Source organism: Dasypus novemcinctus, chromosome 6 (assembly GCF_030445035.2).
Source record: "Dasypus novemcinctus isolate mDasNov1 chromosome 6, mDasNov1.1.hap2, whole genome shotgun sequence".
Lineage (NCBI taxonomy): Eukaryota > Metazoa > Chordata > Mammalia > Cingulata > Dasypodidae > Dasypus > Dasypus novemcinctus.
In genome coordinates, this window is record NC_080678.1 from 39,990,942 (window position 1) to 40,013,658 (window position 22,717).

General features: G+C 42.2%; 1 non-coding gene across 1 annotated transcript; it reads right to left on the reverse strand.

Annotated features, from left to right (window-relative positions):
* Window positions 1–22,324: 22,324 nt before the first annotated feature.
* Window positions 22,325–22,431, reverse strand: LOC111766235 (U6 spliceosomal RNA). Its single transcript, XR_002798330.2, has one exon. It is a non-coding gene; the product is annotated as a U6 spliceosomal RNA (small nuclear RNA).
* Window positions 22,432–22,717: the final 286 nt, after the last annotated feature.

Consider the following 22,717-nt stretch of genomic DNA (forward strand, 5'->3'; position numbering starts at 1 on the left):
GCAATGGGCAGGCTTGAACAGGTCAGAGCCCTCAGCACATAGCAGCACCCCAAAACGTTCACTGTTATTAACAAACCTGTGACCTGGGTGTCTGTGGCAGTTTGAAGCTTTTTGTGGACTCCAGGAAAGATTGTGTTCTTGTTGCTGATCCATTCCTGTCGGTGTGGGACCCTTTGGTTGGATTGCTTCAGTGTGGCATGACGGGGGGCGGGGGGGTCTTGGTCCTCTGGCTGGAGTCTTTTATAAACAGAGGACAGAAAACAGAGGCACAGAAAATAGTGGTGGAGACACAGAAACCCAGAGAGACAGAGAGAGAGGTCCCAGAGGCTGGAATTGGTGGAGCACAGAGGCATGGAAAGAGGCCCCCAGAGGCTGAAAGAGACGGGGCCTGGAGAAGAGGGGAGACAGGAGTCATGTGCCTGATTCTCCGGAGCTGAGCTCAGGGAGAAAGTGAGCCTGGAGTGGAGACTCAGACCTGAGAGCCACCATTGTGTCTTGCTGCGTGGAAAGAGCCCAAGATCCCTTGCAACCAACCTTTGGTGAGACAGCATCTCTGATGCCCTGATTCGGACATTTTTGCAGCCTCAGTACTATAAGCTTTTAACCTAATATATTCCTTTTAAAAGCCAACCCATTTCTGGCAAACTAAAATAATGCCCATACCCAATTTTACCCAATTTTACAGAGTAGGCAGGCTTTGAACCCAGGTCTGCTGAGGTCAGGGCCCACATTCTTTCCATTTCTGCATTGCGGTGGTCCTCGTCTTAGCACTTGTTCTCGTCCTGTCTTGCACCCTTACCACACTGGGCATTTATGGAGGCCAAAGCAGTCCTAAGTACACAACTGTTTGAATTGAATGCATGAATGCCCAGTTTAGTAAAAAGAGAGGAGATGGTCTGAATTTGAGAAACAGCAAAAGCACTTATACCAGAAGCTGATAAATTAATCCATTCAGATAGTCAATTAATATTTACTGAGTATTCACAGGGTACCTGGTCCCACACATACAAATTCCACAATGTTGGGTACCTGGATGGAGTGGGGAAAACAGGCTTGGGGGACTGCATGAATAGGGGAATTAATCTTTTTAAAAAAAGGTCTGAATTGTAATTTTTAATATTATTTTATTATTTTCAAATAATTGTAATCTCCAAACTGGAAAAAAAATGTATTGTTAGAGAAAGTAAAACTTAATATTATAATAGGATTTGTAATGCCCATAATACTTATGTGAAAACATTTCTGCCCTCTTCTATCCCAAAATCCTGATTACATGAATACTTTGTATAATCTCTGCTTTTAAAAAAATTTAAGCTAGACATCAGATGAGTCCAAAGCTTGTGATTTTTTTTTCATTTGCGCAGTTGTAGGCTTATAGAAAAATCATGCAGGAAGTAGAGAATTTCCATATACCCTCCTCTCACACAGTATTCCTTATTATCAACATTTTGCATTTAAAGGATAATTTTATTACAACTGATGAAATAAAATTATTACAATTATACTATTAACTATAGCCCATAGTTTTACTTTAGGGCTAAAAACCAGTGATTTTAAATTCCAAATTAGAAAAGCGGATGTGGCTCAAGTGATAAGGCCTCTGCCCACCATATGCATATGGGAGGACCCGGGTTCAATCCCTGGGGCCTCCTGGTGAAAAAGAAGAAGAGAAAGCATGCCTGCACAGTGAGCCACGTGGCTGTGCAGCAAGCTGAGTGCCTGGGCGGTGAGCCAGTGTCCGTGCAAGTGAGTCACCCAGCAAGATGATGATGCACAAAAGATAGACAAAGGGGAGAGTCAAGGTGAAGTGCAGCAGAGACCAGGAACTGAGGTGGTGTGGTTGACAGGGAACCTCTCTCTACATCAGAGGTCCCCAGGATCGAATACTGGGAAATCCTAGAGGAGAAAGATGAGAAGAAAAGACAAAAAGAGAAATAGATACAGAAGATCACACAGTGAATGGACACAGACAGCAAAAACATCAGGGCAGGGAAAGGGGAAGGAGAAGGGGAAAAATAAATAAGTAAATCTTTAAAAAAAAATCCAAATTAGTGTAGAATACTAGTGGGATTATATTGGACTATAAGTGGAAAGGAAGACACCATGCCTAGGACTGGGGGACAGATTCCACAGAGCAGGACTTTTGCCTGGAAGGAGATTCATGCTCCTTTTTGTTTGGTTTAAAAAGAGGACAAGCCACACAGGTAAGAATCCCAGGGGTTAGGGACATGTGCAGTCAGTTGAGGGTAATACCTCATTGCTGGGAAGGTATAATGCAGTTAGAACTGTGGATAGATTGGTGGGAATGGGGAAGAGAAGGAGGATCCCAGGTCACCTGCAGGTTCAGGCAGGTAAGACAATAGACATGTTAAAGCAGGCTGGGTCACAGCTGACATGGTGAGAATGGGCTCATAGTAGAGGTTCCCAAGCATGAACCCTCTAGATTAGCATTGAAATAGGCGTGAGATGAATCTGGGGACCTCCTCTTATGGTCAGTCTTGAGGCAGTACATGTTGGATGTTGGATGATGCAGAAAGGGGACTCCTGGAGATAGTGTGTCAGGTGCTTCCAAGCAGCACTTTTTTTTTTCTTAACATATCAATTTGATTAATAAGTATTAATAAAGCAAAAATCCATCCAATGGTTTTATGCTTTATGGTATTCTGTGTAATCATATATTTGTGATTCATCACTTCAGTCATTCTTAGAGCACTTTCATTATTCCAATAATAATAATAATAATAATAAAAACAACCAAAACCCCTCATTTCTCAATCTCTCTATGCTTCCCCTGCCATACATAGCCCAAGTAACACTTTTGAATCTCAGTGTATCACTTACAAGCTGAGTGACTTTGATAAATTATTTAATCCCTTGGCTTCCACTTCCTCACCTGTGAAATGGGGATGAAAACAGCCTCGTTAGAATGTTATGAGGATTTAATAACTTAATGAATGTCACATGTTTAGAGTTATATCCAGCACCTAAAGGTATTGATACCAGGCAGCAATTACTATTGAGCATGTAAAGACACAGAGCTGCCACTTTTGATCTGTGAGCTCTGCAAAGGCAGATTCTATGGTTTTATCTTTAAGTACTCGGTAAATAGCTGAGCCATTGGAATACTGTTAAGCTGTCAGGTGCATTGTCCCTGCTCCCATTGCTTATCCTTACATTATTCCCTGAACCTCAGATCCCAATAAAAGGGAGAGAATAAAAAGAAAGAAAGGAAAAAAATACATGGAAGCAGAAGAAGTGCATTGTTGACTCAGAGGACTAGAAGGGACCTGGAAGGTCATCTAGACCAACCTTCCCACAGCAGCATTAAGAGTCATAATGAGGATATCAATAAGGGAATGAAGAAAAGTGAAGGAAGGAGGGTGAGCCCTACAAGGAAAGGCTAGAAGGTGGTGCAACAGAAGTTTGCCTCTCATTGCAATGTTGCCAACTGTTCTTTAACATTGGATGGGCTGAGAATCATGGGGAGTAAAGATGCCTCTTCTTCATACATTGAGGTCTTTAGTTGAGAATCTTGTTTGGCAAAGAGACAGTTATCATTGCTTATGGATAGTTTCATCAGATAAATTTGGTTACATGATGACAGACTTCTTTTTTTTTAACCTAATCTCTTCCATTTAGCTTTCTTAGTACTTAACACCTGGCCATTTTCTTTCTTCACAATCCTTTCATTTCTTTTTTTTTTTTCAATTTATCCTCGCCTCCCTCCACCCCCCCGCCCAGCCCAGACGGTTCTCTGTCTTCTGCTCACCTTCTCCTGGAGGCACCGGGAACCAAACCTAGGACCTCACATGGGAGGTGAGTGCCCAACGGCCTGAGCCGCAATCACTCCCTGCAGGCTGCAGCATCTGCCAGCCGGTGGCATCTGTTCATTTAGGCATCTGCTCTCTGCGGCATGGGGGCATCTAGCTCTCACTGTAGCAGGTGCGGGCGTCTGCTTGTCTTTTTTTTTTTTAGGAGGACCTGGGACCCAAAGCCAGGACCTCCCATGTGGTAAGTGGATGCCCAACTGGTTGAGCCACATCCACTTCCTTCCTTTCCTTTTTAAATGTTAAGTGTCTGTACATTTCTCTTGCATTCAGAGTATTCCACTCCTATTCAGGCTGATGTCTTCAGCCCATGATAACTCAATCTCTTCATAGGGAGGAAAGTCTAGAGATTGAACACTGGTTTGGAAACCAGAGCTCAGGGCCCTCACTCTTCCCTTATGACAGTTATTCTTTTTATTTTTTGTCTTTATTTATTTTTTAATGTTACATTAAAAAAATATGAGGTCCCCATATACCTCCCATTCCCCTCACCCCACTCCTACCCCCATAACAACAACCTCCTCCATCATCACGAGACATTCAGTTATTCTTGATTCTTGGTAGCCACTGGTCATCCCTCTCCCGTTGAGCCTTGTTCAACTGAAAGGGCTTTAAAGTTAACACAATACTGGATTATTTGCATTTTATGAATTTACAGATGTGGAGATAAAGATATGGTTGCAGTGCATGGATCCATCATCATCATTACAGCGGCAATGATAATAACAGCTAACATTTTTATAGCACTTCAGGCATTATTCTAACATCCTGAGCACTTCAACCATCTTAACAAGAACAAGCTCACCACTCATAGCTGGGATAAAGCAAGATATTTTAGGAATCTGAGATTCTTTTTTGTAAGAATCTGCCTCACTGTGCTCCACATGTGGGCAATCCTCTGCCACAAGGTTCCCAAATCACCTTTCCATTTTTCTCTCCTTCTGTTTCCCAGTTTTTTTTACATCCTTCCTAATGTAGCCATGTGATGTTCCCTTCAAGTGAGAGCAGGATTTCTGGATCAGAAAAAAGACAGTCATTTGAACTTCTCTACCGCTGACATTCTTACGGCTGACAAACACAGGTCAGCGGACCCATTCAAGATCTGCTGTGTCTTTCTCCTGTGTGACTTGTATAGGCAGTGAGAGGGCAGTAGACAGGAAGAGGAACTCTGGGTAGAACAGAAACCTGAGTAGTGTTTTTGTTTGTTTGTTTGTTTGGGGGTTTTTTAGGAGATACTGGGAATTTAACCCAGGACACTTCATACATGGGAAGCAGGTGCTCAGCTGCTGAACTACACCTGGTCCCCAATGAGAGTTGGTCTTTTTGTTTGTTTCTTTGTTTCTTTCTTTCTTTGTTTTTAGGAGGTACCAGGGATCAAACCCAGAAACTCATATGTGGGAAGCAGGCGCTCAACCACTTGAGCTACATCTGCTCCCCAAAACAACATATACTTTTTCCTCTTTTTAAAAGGTGGTACTGGAAATTGAACCCCAGGACATCATACATGGGAAGCAGACACTCAACCACTGAGCTAAACCCCCTCCCTGGTAGCATTTTGATGGGTAGGATAGAAGGGAGTTGGCTCCCTGTCTGTTTGCTTCCATGGAAATCCACCTGAATTCTGCTTCTGGGATAGCTCAGGAGCACTATATGGACAATTCTGGTTCTGAATATTTCTTCCCAAGAACCCCTATCTGTGCCCTATCCGCATTTGGAATTGAGTTTGGCAACATCTGTAATGTAGAGAAGAAATATTTGTCTTCTGAGAACACAGGAATATTTTATGTCAGTAGCTGCTTTTCAGTCTGGGTTTGGTGATTTGGTATGTGGGCTACAATAGAATATTTTAAAAATCATATATGTCTTTAAGCAGTGGTAGCTTTATAAACAGCCTGGGCAGAGATAAATGGTCAAATTCAATTTATAGCAAACACTAGGGTGATATAAAAATTATTTTATTGTATAAAATATTGTTTGGGATTTGTTTACTGGATTTGAGCTTCTTTTTTGGAATATAGAAAATATTATAGCTGTATTTGTTGGGGGAAAAGTGTTAGAGAGAGATTGGTTGGTTTTTAGTTAGGTTTTATGACAGAAGTGTGTTTTCTTGAATTGTCTGAACTTTTCTCCACTTTTATAACTAGAAAGGTAGGATTTGTCACCTTTAGAGTCACACACACCTCAGGCTCAGTCTTTATTCTACCACTTACCAGTTGTGGGAGTTTGTGTATGTGACTTAATTCTCTTAGTCTGGGCTCCCTTGCATGAGATAGCACTTATCCCACACGCATGGTAGGTTTCCAATAAGCTATTGCATGTGGCATAAGTGTGCACAGCGATAGGTTCATGGACAGTAAGTGTTAGTGTCCTCCTGTCCCTGTGCACGTGTGTGTGCACGCGTTTGTGTATTTGGAGTGAAGATGAGGGATTGAGTTGAATTGTAGAATCATTCTGGAAATTGAGGATATGTAAACAATCCAGCTAACTAAAAACCAAACACAAAATAAAGAAGGAATAGAGTTGAGAAACAGAAAAAGAAGTTTGGAAAAGATATTACCACCAGCAAATCTCTGTTAAGCACCTCCTATACACGGGCTTAGGGTCCTCTGCCAAGTTACCAATGTGTGGCACTCAAGGATGGTTCTTGTCTTCAAAGAGCCTATAATTCATTTGAGGAGACAAGACTTACTCATTTGTAAAAGAGATCATTAAAACACCAGTTATACAATTGTTACTCTTGGCATGGAGAGGGGACAGCAATCCCTGTATTGTAGTTTTGGAGACCAGACAGAAACTCAGAGATGCTGTGGGTAGGAGGAACGGGCAGTCATTTTTCAGTCTGATGACAAAGACTTAGAAATGCCCTCACAAGGGGAGAGCATTGGTGTTGTGAAAACAGCAGTGGTGAAAAATGATCTTAATATTCTCAGGAACAACAGAAAATCCCAAAACAAACTTAATGGGGCCTGGTAGACTCACTGGGCTTCTGCCAAAGTGGTGGGCTGAGCAGAGGGGGGAGGAAGGGGGAGGTGTGGACAAGCTGAAGATAGCCAGTGCATATTCCCAGTTTCCGTACTCGGAGACACCGATACCCTTTGTCAAGTTACTTATCCAGATCCTCCTTAAGCTCCACTTCTTTTTTTCCCAGCAGATCCCTGGAGAGATGCTCTTTCAACCCTAGGTCTCTGCTGAATGCCTTTTGGATACCAGCAGTGGAGTGCATTTGAAGGTTGGATTTACTCAGAGTAGACTCTTTCTAAAGCCTGTTAGGACTGGGGAAAAGAATTCTAGTCAAATCCTCCAGGTTAGCAGAGAAGTGACAGCTCCTCCCAAAGCTCTCCCCTTGACAAAGCACAGTAACCCTTCTAGTTGTCGCAGGGGTGAGGAGTGGCTACAAAGGGTTAATACTCCCCCCACACCTCTACCCCCCAACTTGCTGCCAGAGATCAGCTAATCTGATAATTACGGCAACAAACACAGTTTAGACAAACAAGACCTGACCCTGAGGGTTTGGAATGAAAACATTTACTCTCTCCCTCCTCTGAGAGACGGTGCCTGGAGCGTACACGCAGAGAAGCACTGGGAAAATACCCTTGTGCTGGAGCGACAGGGTGAAAACATCTGTGTTCCTGAGCCGCTTAGGAAGATAAAGTTAATGGGGAGAAGGGGTGGAGCGGGAGGCGGGAGGAGTGGGGAATGGTGCGGGGGCTTGGGGGGGGTCTGTGTTTGGAGCAGATGGAAAATGTACTCATAACTAGAGATGTAAGTGAATTGCAATTGATTTTACAACAGAAACACGGGGAGAGTACAAAGGAGACTCAAAGATGCTGAAGTGGAGTGAAAAACTCGGGGAGTGGCTAAAGGGGGAGAAACATCTTAAAACGCCAAAGTGGGATTTATTCCTTGAGCGCTTGAGGGAAAGGATATTCAAAGCAGTCTATGATTCTTAGTGTCTGCTGCCAGGGAGGAGAGTTTTACAGTTCAGTCGGCAAGTCATCTTCCACTCCCAGCTTTACTTCTAAGCTGAACAACTCGCCCTCTTCCCTGCCCTGCCTGCCTCAAAACTCATCAAGTCTCCCCCTGCCCCCCATCCCCCATTTATTTCTAAAATGCTGTTTCCTAGAAGAAACCTTTCTGTTTTGTTTAAATCAGCGATTCTGACATTGGCCTGCCTGAACTTGGAATTCCAACAGTTACTCCTTTCCCCACTCCTCCCTGAAGTTCTGCCCCACGTGTCTATGCCTTAGTGCCAAACGTCATTTCTTTTTTACCCTTGGCAGGTGTCCTATCAGCTGGGAAACACACCTTGCACCATAGAGCCCTCCAAATTATCTCTGGACATCCAAATCCCTGGGGATTTGCAGATCATATATATGGATGACACCAAGCTAAGAGGAATAACTACTGTGATTGATGATAGGATGAAGGTTTAAACTGAATTCCATAAGCTGAGAGATAGTCTAAAATCAATAAGATAGGATGCTCCAGGAGCAAAGGCGAAGTGCTGCATTTAGGTCCTATTATAATCAATTGCAGAAGTATAGTGCTCCTATAAAACATCAGTTTATGTAAAAATAGCATTTGTTGACTGTAGTTTCAATATGAGACAATAATGAACCTACTTTAATAGTGAATGCATTCATAGGAGGCATTAATAAAACTATTATGATCACATTAGTCAGTATAACTCTTTTATTTATTTAATTTATTTATCCTCATCCCCCTGTCCTCCCCCTGTTGTCTGCTCTCTGTGTCCATTCATTGTGTGTTCTTCTGTGTTCTGTGTCTGTTATATTCTCATTAGGTGGCTCCGGGAACCCATCCTGGTACCTTACGGAGTGGGAGAGAGGTGATCATTCTTTTGCCCCACCTTAGCTCCCTAGTTTGCTACATCTCATATTGTCTCTTCCCTGTGTCTCTTTTTTGTTGCCTCATCTTGCTGCATCAGCTCTCTGTGTGGATGACTCCACTCCTGGGCGGTTTGTCCTCCTGCACAGGGCTGCACTCCTCGTGTGGGGACCACTCCTTGCATGGGGGCACCCCTGTGCAGGGCTACACTCTTTGCGCATGGCAGCACTTCATGTGGGCCAGCTCGCCACACGGGCCAGGAGGCCCTGGGTTTGAACCCTGGACCTCCTATATGATAGGCAGAAGCTCTATCCGTTGAACCATATCTGCTTCCCAGGCAGTATAACTCTTTTACTAAGTCCTTACAAGGGAAGGGGAAGACTGAACAGACGTATAATTAAATATATACATATATTTATTAATGTGCAAATATATACATTGGTAGGGAAGCAGATATGGCTCAAGTGATTGGGCTCCCCTGTACCATATAGGAGCCCCAAGTTTCGATTCCCAGGGCCTCCCGGTGAAGGCAACCTGGCCCATAGGGCAAGCTGGTCCACACAGAGTGCTGGTGCAGCAAGATGATGCAACAACAAAAAGAGAGACAAAGAGGAAAGACAATAAGAGACATAGAAGACCAGGCTGCTGAGGTGGTGTAGGAGATTGAGCAGATCTTTCCTACTTGGGAAGGTTCCAGGATTGGTTCTGTGTGCCATCTAAAGAGAAGACAAGCAGACACAGAAGAACACACAAACACACAAAATGGACATAGAGAGCCGACAGTGAGAACAAAACAACAGGGGGTGGCAGGGTGGGATAAATAAATAATCTTAAAAAAATAATAAATAACTGTATACATTGACTGATCGATCACACAGAGACCAGTAGACTATGCAGAATGATTTGTTTGCCTGTGTTTTCATTTAATTACAGGTTTCAGGCCCTTATTGAAATCTATACAGGGTCTACCTTGGCAATCGCATGTGGCTCCCCTACCCTGTTCAGCTGGTTCTTCTGGCCCCTGTGTTTTGAATCTCTCACAGGCCCACTTTCCTGCTCCTCTGCTGGTTTGTTGGAGAGCCACCCACCCTCCAAAGAGAGGCAATCCTTTCCACATAAGCCAGTTTTCCTGATGTTCCTCATACATCGCATGGCCATTCATTCCCCTGTTCACTCATTCTTATATCCATTGAATGTCCACTATGTGCTGGGCACTGAGGATTCAGTAGTGAACAAGACAGGGTCCTTGTCCTCATCAAGCTCACATTCTCATAGAAGTAGGCAGACCCTCAACAAAAAAATTAAGGAATGTCAGATAATGATAAGAAGTTTTGAAAAATCACCAGGTAATTGAAAAGCCTCCCACCTTCTGCCTAGACTTCTCAGAGTGTTAGCAGCATGCTGCCCAGCCCAGCTCAAAAGTTCTACTTTCCTCTTGGAGGCAGAGAACTCCTCTGAGCTCTCTCTTCCCTGAGCTCCTGTTGTCAGGGAGCCTGCACCACCTGGCACTCAACTCCTCTCTAATTGTTTCCACCTGGCACTCAACTCCTCTCTAATTGTTTCCCCAATGTTAATTTTGCCTCCCCAACAGACTGTAGGAGACTGTAAGCTCTTTGAGGTCATTGGATATGCTTTCATTTTAAATATATTTAATCAATCTTTATCTTAGATGCTCTTTAAAGGAAAATGAAAGCACAGTTTAAAGATGACGTGAAGTTTTTAAGCTGATTCCCAGATAATAAGAGAACTTCTAGGGCCTCCAAAATCTTCTAGCCCAAGAACTGGAAATGAGGGTGACAGTTTGTTTATTTGCTGAATGTACATGCTCCAAAGAGGCCTAGACTGTGTCAGGAGATCCTTAAAACAACAAACTTACCTTAAGTTGAGTATAGTAAGATTAGAGGGAACAGCAGGGGAAGAACATTCAACAAGCTCAAAATGGGAGGAAGAGCAGGGACAAAGAATGGCCCATTCAGAAAAATTCTCAGTCCAAAATTTAGTCCAACCAATATTCTTTTGGGCCTCTTATATCCTGTAGAATAAAAGTGGGCCAAGAAAAACCAAAACAACTCCAAACAGCCACAAGTAGAGGGCTGGTTAAATGAACAATGGCACCTTCATATGATGGACTGGCATGTGGTATTAAAAAAGAGCAAGGTGAGTAGATCTATGTACACTGACATAAAAAAATGGCTGCTACATAGTTTAAGCAAAAGAAGCAAGGCTCCAAACTATAAATAATAGAATATCTTTCATTTAAAAACTGTATTTAGCAGAGTGGGTGTAGCTCCATGGTTGAGTGCGTGCCTTGAATGTATGAGGCCTCAAGGTCCCACGTTCAATCCCTGGTACCTCCTAAAAACAAAAAACAAAAAAAAAATGAAAAAAAACCTATATTTACATGTGTGTGGAAAAAGCCTTTCAGGGGATATATCAAACTGTTAACAATGAATACCTCTGGGAATGGGGTTAAAGGCAGTAGAACGGGGGAGACAGATGGGCATGGGAACTAAATAACTTTTTTTTTACTTTAGACACTTCTGAAGTGTTATAGATAATGCACTTGGGTTAATTTTTTACAATGAGCATTTATTACTTTAATAAAACAATGAACAGTTAAAGTGCTGGAGCTTTCATTAATCTGTCTTTTGGAGAAGACACACATGTTGTGGGGAACAAGATTTCTACTACTATTTGGTTTGCTCCTTGGAGAATTTTAAATATTCAAGTTCCTGGGTTTGCCTAGGTGCCCTGTGCCCTATGGGAGGACTTCTGAAGAGAAGTCCTAATCCAGTTATTATCCTCGGCTATCCCCTAGGGGGCACTCTTAGGTGGAATGCCCAAATCAAAGATATGGCAGGGCATAGGGAGACAGAGATGTGAGGAGGCAGCTAGGGGCATGGTTCACTAATTTGCTTCCATAATGCAACTCAGAGATGCACTGAACAAATTCCTTGACAAAAGTCTTTGTTATATAAATGGACTCCTGGAAAAATATGCATAAATACAATTTTTACATCAACTGTATGTTTAGGTTTCAGCACTAAGGGGAAACAATGTTTAAGAGGTATGTGGTCAAGAGCATGGCTTTGGAAAGATAGAGACATCTGAATTCTAGCTTTGCCACTTACTAGCTTTGTGAACTTGGGCAAATTTACCTCTCATTGTTTTCCTCCTACCTCTTCTGAGTCTCCGTGGGGGGCTGCCTCCTTCTCTTTCCATCCCTGAAATGCTAGTGATTCCCAGGCTGCTGTCGGAGTCCCTTTTCTTTTTTCTAGAGGGTTCTGTGATGCTTCCATGGCTTCAGTTATCTGTGTGACATTCAGTTGTCTGTCAGTTCATCAGGCCAAACCTCTCTCTTCAGCTACATGCTCTGCCTGGTACTTTTTTTTTTTTTAGGTAAAGTTGTGAAGAAAGAAATAGGAAAATTTCATTCAGACTTCTCACATTTATTAGGACAAAGAATAATGAAGGCATGAAATATTAGTGGTTGTGCTTGATTATTTTTATTCTTTGTGGGTATTTTCTACTTTTTCTTCTTTGAGCATGCATTTTTAAGATTAGAAAAAAATTACTATCATGGAAAATGTATACTGCAGATGTTAATCTATGACTTGAAAAGAGGGAACAGCTCAAAAATAATGAGCTTTAATTTTGAGAAAGTTAATTTTATATTAAAACATTTTGGAAGCAATATTCTGAAAATAGAACAAAGTCAAAATCCAGGTCTACTGATATGATGACTTTGTGTGAATAAAGCCTAGAATGACAGCGAGGTCATTGTGTGTGTGAGCCAGGAAGGCCTCCATTAAAAATAAAAAACACATGCATGTGCACACAGACACACACACACCTGCAGTGCTTTATTATATTCCTAATGTTTCCCTAATTAAGGGTGAAGAGTCTTCTGTTTAAACATATGTCATCCTGGGCTGTTATGTTAGATACATAAGATCAGGGACTACGCACACCATTATAGTTCCATCACTTAGCATAAGCTAGGTACATGAGTAAACAGAAAAATTCCCAAATCAAGGCACCATCAGGCGATGCTTTTCTCCCTCAAGCCGGGCTGCGGGCCATCCTGGACTCCTCTGTCACATGGCAAGGCACACAGGGGCCTCTGCTGGTCTCTTCCTTCTCTCTGCCTGATATATTTTCATGGATCTCTGTCACCCACACACTAAAACCCTTGAAAATAGTTTACTACGTCCCTCAAAATCTAGCTCCTATTTATTTTTCCTGGCTCACTGCTCTTTCCTCTCTTCTCTCTCTGCTCCAGTCATACTGAACTGGTTTTTAGCTCTTTGGCTAACCAGGTTACGTGCTCTCTTCACTCTGGGCCTTTTCACCTACTGTATTTGCTGGCTCGAGCCCCCTTTCTCCCTCTCTCCTCTTGGCTAATTCGTACTCACCCATTAGATCTCAGCTTACACCTCAGCTTTTCTGGGAAACTTCTTTGATCCTCTAGGTGTAGGCTAGGTGAACTAGCGGCACCTAATCCAGCAATTTCCTATTACAGCATCCTTGTGATGCGTCAGGGGCTCGTTTCCACATTTGGTTTGCTCGCTACATTGTGAGCTCTCTGAAGGCAGGGGCTGTGTTTGTCCTGCTCACCAATGTATACCTAGACCTACTCCCCAATACCTGGACCTTAAGGGTCTTATTATAGATATTTGTTGAATAAATTACTATTGTTATTAATACGAGCAAGGAAATATAATAATTTGGACTTTGGGTTCAATTTTTGGCTGGACTCCTTACCAGCTGTGCAACCTCTGGCAAGTAAATCAACTTGGCTGTGCCTCAGTTTCCTCAGCTGTTAATCCTTCTAAAGTACTTTGGGAAAGTGGATGTGGCTCAACTGATAGAGCATCTGCCTACCAAAAAGGAGGTCAGAGTTCGAACCCAGGGCCTCCTGGCCCATGTGGTGAGCTGGCCCATATGCAGTGCTGCTGTGCGCAAGGAGTGCCATCCATGCACGGTGTCCCCCACGTGCAAGGAGTGTGTCTTGCAAGAGAGCTGCCCTGCATTGAAAAAGCAGCCTGCTCAGGAGTGGCATCACACACACAGAGAGCTGACACAGCAGTATGCCACAGCGAAAGAGACACAGATTCCCGGTGCCGCAGAGAATGCAAGTGGACGCAGAAGAACATACAGTGAATGGACACAAGAGAGCAGACAACCAGGTGTGTGTGTGGGGCGGGGAGAGAAATAAATAAAATAAATCTTGAAAATAAAGAAATAAAGTACTTAGAACAGCACTTGGCACACAATAAAAACCTAATAAATATTAGTTACTATTACTATAAATTATCATTATATGTTTTGGTAAGGATAAAACTAATCTTTAATTAGTTTTAAAAGTTTAGGTTTTTGTGTTTGGATTTTCTTAAACCATAGCATATTTGTACCTGGTAAGTCAAGTAGTCTCATAGCTTTCCCTCTAGTTAAATATTTGAATACTTGGGTGGAAAATTATGAGGAACATTAAGAGAGCCAGGGAGGAGAAACAATTGAATTCAAGATTTAATACTATTTTAGATTTCAGTTTTTTACCCAAATCGATTTTACTGATAAATATTAATAAATCATACAATTCATCCAAAGTGTACAATCAATGTTATTTGGTTTAATCCCATAGTTGTGCATTCATCACTTCAATTATTAGTAGTGCGTTTTCATTATTTCAATGCTACTACTACTAATCAACAAAAACCAACCAAACAAGAAACTTCTGCACCCCTCTATCTCTGTTTAAATTTCTGTTTTTGCAATATAATGGTTGGACTTTAAAAGATAATATTGTTCTATGATTATGACTTTTTTTCCTAAAAGGTAGTTCTCAAACATTGATGTGCATCAGCTTCATCCAGCAGCTTATTAAAGCACCAGCACCTATCCCAGAGGCGGTTCTTGGGGATGAAGCCTGGGTCCATGGGTTTTAACTAAATTCTTTTGGTGATTCTGAAGCATACCACAGTCTGAGAACCTGATCTAATCATAAGCATTTGGCAGCAATGGGTTCAAGCAGGAACTTCTGGACAGGCTCTGAGGGGCTGGCCCTGTGTGGTCCCTGTGAGGTGCCTTCCGCTGCTGGGAGTGGCCTCTGGGGACTGTTGTCTCCAGGAGAATCCTAGAGATTAACTCCACTTCCAATGTGGATTGCTGCAGAGAAGCTGCTCTGGGCTTGGTGGCCAAGGGGCAGGGGAGCACTCTCTTAAGTGGTGCTGCTGGGTCCATTAGCAGCCCTTGTACCAGCCAGCAGCAGAGCTTCTCAAAGCAGGGCCCCAGAATCTATTGCTCCAGTATTACCTGGAGAATTGTCTACAAATTCCTTGGCCCTACTCCAAACCTATTGAATCAGGATTTGCATTTTAAACAATTTTTCTGATGTATGTCAAAGTCTGAAAGCTGCTGACAGAAGGTCGAGTTGAGGAGACCTGGAGAGACCTGTGTCCCAGTCTCTGCTATCTGGAGTAGGACGGTGTTTTTGTCTTTGTTATACTCCCCTTCCTGGTACCCTGGCAAAGCTGGAGGTTCTGACACTGCACATGGAATCTCAGATTGACTTCTCAGAGCATCCATGGTCACCTAGTCCTCAAATACCACATGTCTTGGAGTTATTAGATGTTATGTACATCTCAGAAGCTAGAGAGAATGGGCATCTGGACCTCACGAACTTTTTTGTTAAAAGTGATTTTCCAGGAAGCAGCTGTGACTCAATCGATTGGGCTCCCATCTACCATATGGGAGTGAAGGCAAACTGCCTGCACCCAGAGAGCTGACGGCCCATGCCTGCGGAGAGCCAACGGCCCTTGCCTGCAGAGAGCTGGTGTAGCAAGATGAGGCAACAAAAGGAGACAAGCAGACACAGAAAAATGCACAGAAAATGGACACTGAGAGCAAACAAGCTGCAGGGGCGGGGGGGAGAATAAATAAATAAATAATAAATCTTTTAAAAACAAACTGATTTTCCTAGGAAGTGAACGTGGCTCAAGCAGTTAGGCGCCCACCTACTACATGGGAGGTTCCGGGTTTGGTTCCCGGTGCCTCCTAAAGACTAGCAAGACAGCGAGCTGACGCGACAGGCTGGTGCAGTGAGCAGATGCAACAAGGTGACACAACTAGAAGACACAATGGGGAAACACAATGAGAGACACAACAGGCAGGGAATGGAGGTGGCTCAAGTGATTGGGTGCCTTCCTCCCACAGGGAAGGTCCTGGGTTTGGTTCCTGATGCCTCCTAAAAATAAGTCGAGCAGGCACACATGAAAAAAAATTTTTAAGTGATTTTCCTTTGAGAGAAATCTCAATTGGATCGCTTGGCCTTGGTCTGGATTTCCCCTGTACGGTCCTGTGAGGGTGACAGTGCTGTCGGGCCACACTTGATTCAGGTGAGTGAAGCATTTTGTAGATGACATTTACTCTCCTTATCTGTGACAAAGATGGATGAGCAGGAACTTGGCTGCCTCGGGGGACATTACCACCTTGGTTTTCCCATCAGGCTCTGTCAGGCTTTGTAACTTGAAGAAATGAAAGGGGGAGCTGGAGAGGGACAGTTTCTAAGGAGCTGTCAGCAGGGTCCCATAGCAGAGAAGGAGACATGGCCTGGGGCTGAGACACAGAGATTCATAAGTAATTTCTCTCATTATACATTTCCCATGCTTAATCATCATTTCCAAGAGGAAGAGCTGTTACAGCCGACTTTGAGGATTTTGCCCTAGAAAGTAGGCAGGTCCCTCAAATGCAGCCTAATCGCACAGTGTTCTCAATTGCCTGGAAGGGGGACACCCTTTCTCAGCAAGGCTGTAGGTGGCCTTCTGTCTCCAGGGATTTTTAGAGCCCGGGTGAGAGAGAATTTAGAGTACTAATGTAGAGCTCCTTTCAGAAGTGGGGCTCTGCTCAGATGGATGAATTGTTAGAGGAGCCAAAGAGGTGTTAGAGTTAACACCAAGTATAATGTTGTATAGGGAGGATTTTCAGAGAAGTCAGAGCAACACCATTCCAGTAATCCAGGAGTTGAAAAGTGACAGGGGGAAACGGACTTGGCCCAGTGGTTAGGGCATCCGTCTACCACATGGGAGGTCCGTGGTTCGAACCCCGGGGCCTCCTTGACCCGTGTGGAGCTGGCCCACGTGCAGTGCTGATGCGTGCAAGGAGTGCCCTGCCACGCAGGGGTGTCCCCCGCATAGGGGAGCCCCACGCGCAAGGGGTGCACCCTGTAAGGAGAGCCACCCAGCACGAAAGAAAGTGCAGCCTGCCCAGGAACTGGTGCTGCACACACGGAGAGCTGATGCAGCAAGATGATGCAACAACAAAGAGACACAGATTCCCATGCTGCTGACAACAACAAAAGTGGACGAAGAAGAAAACGCAGCAAAATGGACACAGAGAACAGACAACTGGGGTGGGGGAAGGGGGGGCGAAGGGGAGAGAAATTAAAAAAAAAGAAAGAAAGAAAAAGAAAAGTGACAGGTTTAATTTTAAAAAGCCCTGGACGCCATGTTGATAGAAGTCCCTAGTGGTTTTTGGTTTGGGTAGAGATTATGGATTTGGTTTATGTTTGCCAGCTACTTATACTATTATAAAATTTCACATTCAAGATTATAACATTAAAATAAGAATTAGTTTAAACAGTCTATTATTTTGATATAGGGCATTTCAAAAAGTTACCTAAGTAGTACATGAACACATTTTTTGTTGTAAAATATTCAGAAGTTTACCCAGCAAAATGGCATTTGCCCTCCCATCTCCTTTCCTAGCGGTAACCACTTTCAACAACTTGGTGAGTACCTTTGGTGATCTTCTAAACATTTACATACACATGCATGTATCTATGCAAACTTATCTTTTTTACATAAATGAGTTCATTTATCACATATCATTATGTAACTTGCTTATTTTATTGAAGAATATTTATCTTGGAGATATTTCCATGGCAATAATAGATAATGAAATCAAGTATGCCCAGACTGCACTCAGACCAATCAAATCAGTCTTTGGAAATAGGTCTCAGCCTTTGGATTCTCAGAAAAATTCTGAAAATTCTAATGTGAAGCAAGAATTGAGAATCACTGATCTGTACATTAAACAAAGTAAAACAGAACTCTCAAGCAGTTTAAGATAGTACAGTCAAATTTTTATGGGAATAATCAGAGTCAGTCACATAGTCACTGATTCATCTTTATTCATTTACTCTGAAAACAGCTTAAGTAAATCATGTTGTCCAGATGAAAATAATTTTGATGATTAATACTTGCATGGCACTTTTAAAAACCACTTTCCCTTTTAATTTCAGAGCACCTTAGGTTCAGAGCCGTGATCAAGGTGGGCCAGAAATGGTCTCATCCATTTTACAGTCCAGGAAGTGGCTTGGGTAAAATGATGCTCCTGTATTTTAATGTGCTACGAAAAATCTGGGGAATCTTCCTAAAATGTAGATTCCGATTTGGCAGGTCTGAGCTCTTACATTTCTAACAAGCACCGAGGTGATGCCAGTACTGTTACTTGGTGGGCCACACTTTGAGTAGTAAGCACCTAGATAAATGGTATCGAGCCAAAATACAATGGAGAATCCAATTCAGTGGAAGAAACTGGGTTTCACTGAAATGACAAACACTTTGTATAACAAAGGAAGGAGTATAAGGAGAAGGATTACAGGGTGGGGAGGCTGGAAGGCAAAGAGGACTTTCCTCTGTGTCAGCCAAGCAAGGTGTCCTTCATCCAGGAATCCCATGCTCATCCTGAACACGGGATTAAACACTCCAGGGCCGGTGGCCATCATGTCATCTGTAATCCTGGAGTTGCTTCTCTCTGATTCTATAACTTCCCTTTCTGGGGGATCCTAATGGGAGCCCCTGAGGCCTTTAGTGTTCACCCCACTGCCATCCACACTTCAGTTACAGCCCAATCCTCTCCCGGGAACCAGAAGCCCCAACTCTGAACTTGGTCTGTGTCTACCCATCTTGATTGAATGGCTCTGTCCAGAGAAGACTTTGCAGCCCAGCTGCAGCCCCCATGCTCGTCACACCTGAAGGAGACATTGCAAGCCTCTTGATGATGTTCACTCACTGTCACCAATGGCAGGGCTGTCCTCTGTGGGCAGTGCCTGCGATCAGTTCTCTGCTCACCTTTTAGGGAATTTAGTCTTCTGTAGGAGATGAATAATGAATATATAAATAAATGTTTCTGGCTCTCCCTTCTTGTGATATTTGTTTCTTTATTTTAAAAAGATCTATGTTACTCTTGGGTAAATTTCTTATTTGCTTCATATTTCTCAACTGAATCACAAAAATAAAAATGCCTGTATCTCACTAATGAAAATCAGTTGTTTTTTTTTCCTTAAATGATGCTTTAGTGTTTTTATCTTTTTGGAATAAAGAAGCTAGAAGCATTGAGAACATGACAAGATAATAATTCAAAGCTATTATTTTATTATTATTATTTTTTAAAGATTTATTTATTTATTTAATTTCCCCCCCTCCCCTGGTTGTCTGTTCTTGGTGTCTATTTGCTGCGTCTTGTTTCTTTGTCCGCTTCTGTTGTCGTCAGCGGCACGGGAAGTGTGGGCGGCACCATTCCTGGGCAGGCTGCACTTTTCTTTTCACGCTGGGCGGCTTTCCTCACGGGCGCACTCCTTGCGCGTGGGGCTCCCCCACGCGGGGGACACCCTTGCGTGGCACGGCACTCCTTGCGCGCATCAGCACTGCGCATGGCCAGCTCCACACGGGTCAAGGAGGCCCGGGGTTTGAACCGCGGACCTCCCATATGGTAGACGGACGCCCTAACCACTGGGCCAAAGTCCGTTTCCCAAAGCTATTATTTTTAATGAGCCATTTTCTGAAGAAAACATTGGCTGCTGGAATGCGCTAAAATTTAAGATTATTGTGTCCAGGCTCTAGGGTCTAACAGCTACTGCTGGGGGTGGGAAGTAAAAGTGGAATGACACCAATACTGGCCTCAACTAGATTGATTCCTCCTATTATAAGCTTTCATGTACCTTTTCCAAGAACATACATAGCACTGTCCATGCTGTAATTGTAGTAATTTTATTTGTGCAATGCTTATATGAACTGTCTTTTCCATTAGGTTATAGAATTCCTGGGGAATATGTTCACCACCATATCCGTAGCACATGATGCAATGCCTGGCACATAGTAGATGGTCACTAAATATTTATGGAATGAATGAGTAAGTGAATGAAGAGATCATGCAGAAAAAGAAACACTGGGAGTAAGCCATGAGATGAAGTTAAATCAAGGTTAAAACTAAAAAAAAAAAAAAACCTAATGAATGAATGAATGAATGAATAAATAAATAAATAAATAAATAAAGCTCTCAAGAATTCTACGAAGTTTAGGTATAGAGGAAATATTCCTGATTATGAACGTTGGAGATCCATTGGTTTAGCTGTGTGGAAGATTAAAGACACACACACAGCACTTTAGCCTTTTAAATAATTTTGACATTATTGTTATGTAATTCTTCTCTGTAAGCCCTTATGCCTCTTCCATTTCTAGAGCAGGATGTTTCTCTGCTCAGAACTTGGAACAGTTATCATGGAAATTAAAATGATGTCAGAAAGGAAATACAGCAACCTATTCACAGGAACAAGAACTTCCACATTCTTTTTAAACACAATTAGTGAACTAGTAATACATTTTTAAAAATTTAAATGTGCTCTACTTTAAAGGGAAGTTGTGGAAATTATTTTCAGATATGATTTAATATAAAATGTTCTGAGCTCCCTGGAATTAAGGCACAATATAATTTCAAAAACAGTTAACACCTCATATATTCTTTTATTCAACCAACGTTTTATCCAGTGAGAGAAGCCACAGCACAGTGGTTAGGAGCAGGGACCCAGGGTTCATATCTTAACCGTTGTCCAGCTGTGACACCTTGGGCAAATTGCTCAACTGCTTCTAGCTTCAATTTCCTTAGCTGTTAATGGGATAATAAGACCACCTCCTTCAGTTTTTATGCAACTTGAATGAGTTGATATTTGTAAAGCACTTAAAATGGTTTCTGGCTATATAGTAAGCACTATATAAATAAACTCTTGTAATGTATGAGGCAAGTATTAAGCACCAATAGGACCCCAGGAAACTAATATCAGGAGCCAGGAAAGTAGTATCTACTGAACACCTGCTATGTAAGAACTAACTGCAGGAGCTGATGTGGCTCAGGGGTTGAGTGCCGGCTTCCCACATAAGAGGTCCCTGGAAATAAACAAAAAACCTAATCGTGAGGCATTTTGGCATAAATTCTTATAACAGCCCTCATGGAGGTATCATTCTCATTCATTCCTTCAGCCAATATTTATTTTCTACTAAATGCCAGGTGCTGTTCTAGGGGCTGGGGATACAGTGTCTTGGAATTCATATGTGTTTTTAAAAATCACTATTTTATTACCAAGAGATTTTCGATCCTCTCTAGATTTCCAGATCAGCTCTAGACTATGGTCCACCATATTTTTCTTTATTAAAAAGTAGTTTCTGGGAAGCGGGCTTGGCCCAGTGGTTAGGGTGTCCATCTACCATACGGGACGTCCGCAGTTCAAACCCCGGGCCTCCTTGACCCGTGTGGAGCTGGCCATGCGCAGCGCTGATGCGCGCAAGGAGTGCCCTGCCACACAGGGGTGTCCTGTGTAGGGGAGCCCCACGCGCAAGGAGTGCGCCCTGTAAGGAGAGCTGCCCAGTGTGAAAGTGCAGCCTGCCCAGGAATGGCACCACAATTGGAGAGCTGATACAACAAGATGACACAACAAAAAGAAACACAGATTCCCGTGCCGCTGACAACAATAGAAGCGGACAAAGAAGAACACGCAGCAAATAGACACAGAGAACAGACAACTGGAGCAGGGGGGTGGAAAGGGGAGAGAAATTAAAAAAAAAAAATATTTCTCAGGGGAGTGGATGTAGTTCAACGGCTGAGTAACTACTCCACATGTACAAGGACCCAAGGTCAATCCCCGGTACCTCCTTAAAAAAAAAAAGCTTCTCCTAATTTCTGATGTTTTAAAATACTACATGTGTAGTGCTTTGGAGAATGATTTTAGTTTCCCTCTGTCTATTCCTTTATCACTGTTAGGAACTATCCTAATTTTGTATTCTTATGTAGTCTTTTTCAAGCCTGTTATTTTTTCAATAAAAGCCTGATTTTTAGCTTATAAAAATAATACTTCTGTTGGAAAGTATGTTGTTGTTTACTGTTTTTCTATTTAAGCAATGCTGCAATGAATATTTGTATATTTCTATACATATCTATTTTTGCAAACTTGTATACATTTCTGTAGGATAGCGTTCTAGAGGAGAAGTTGCTTGGTCAAACGATATGTGCATTTTAATTCTGACTGATATTGCCAATACACACTCTAAATTTACATTCTCTGTCCTTTTCTCTTCTCTCACCAATGCTGTTTTACCAATTTTTAAAAATTTTGTTAATCTTATGGGTATAATGGATAAATTAGTGTGGTTTCAATCTAATAATGAGAAGGGCCATTTTATTGATTCTTTCCTTTTTGACTTCTTTATATCCTTAAGTCATTTTTCTATCAAGACAACGAAGCTCTGAGTATATAATAGATATGCCTGACAAGCATGGTGCAAATATTTTTCTAAGTTATTATATATATATATTTTTTAATTATGGACTCCTTCACAAATTTGTGTGTCATCCTTGTGCAGGGGCCATGCTAATCCTCTCCATATCGTTCCAATTCCAGTAAATGTGATGCCAAAGTGAGTACTATATTTTAATTTACGTAGTCTTCCACCATAAAAACTCATATGTTTTGTGGCTTCTGAGATTGTGTTATGATTAGGAAAATCTATTCTATCAAATACTGTTTCAAATGCTTCATTATTTTCCCTATTTTGCTTATATTTAAAAATATTTAAATCTTAAATACATCTAGAATTTGTTTTGGCACTTGATTTGATTTGAGAAAATCAAATGAATATGACATGGTAATTGATAGTCACAACATTAGATGAAGATCTGTGGTTGAAAAAAATGCATTGTTTCTTCTTTTC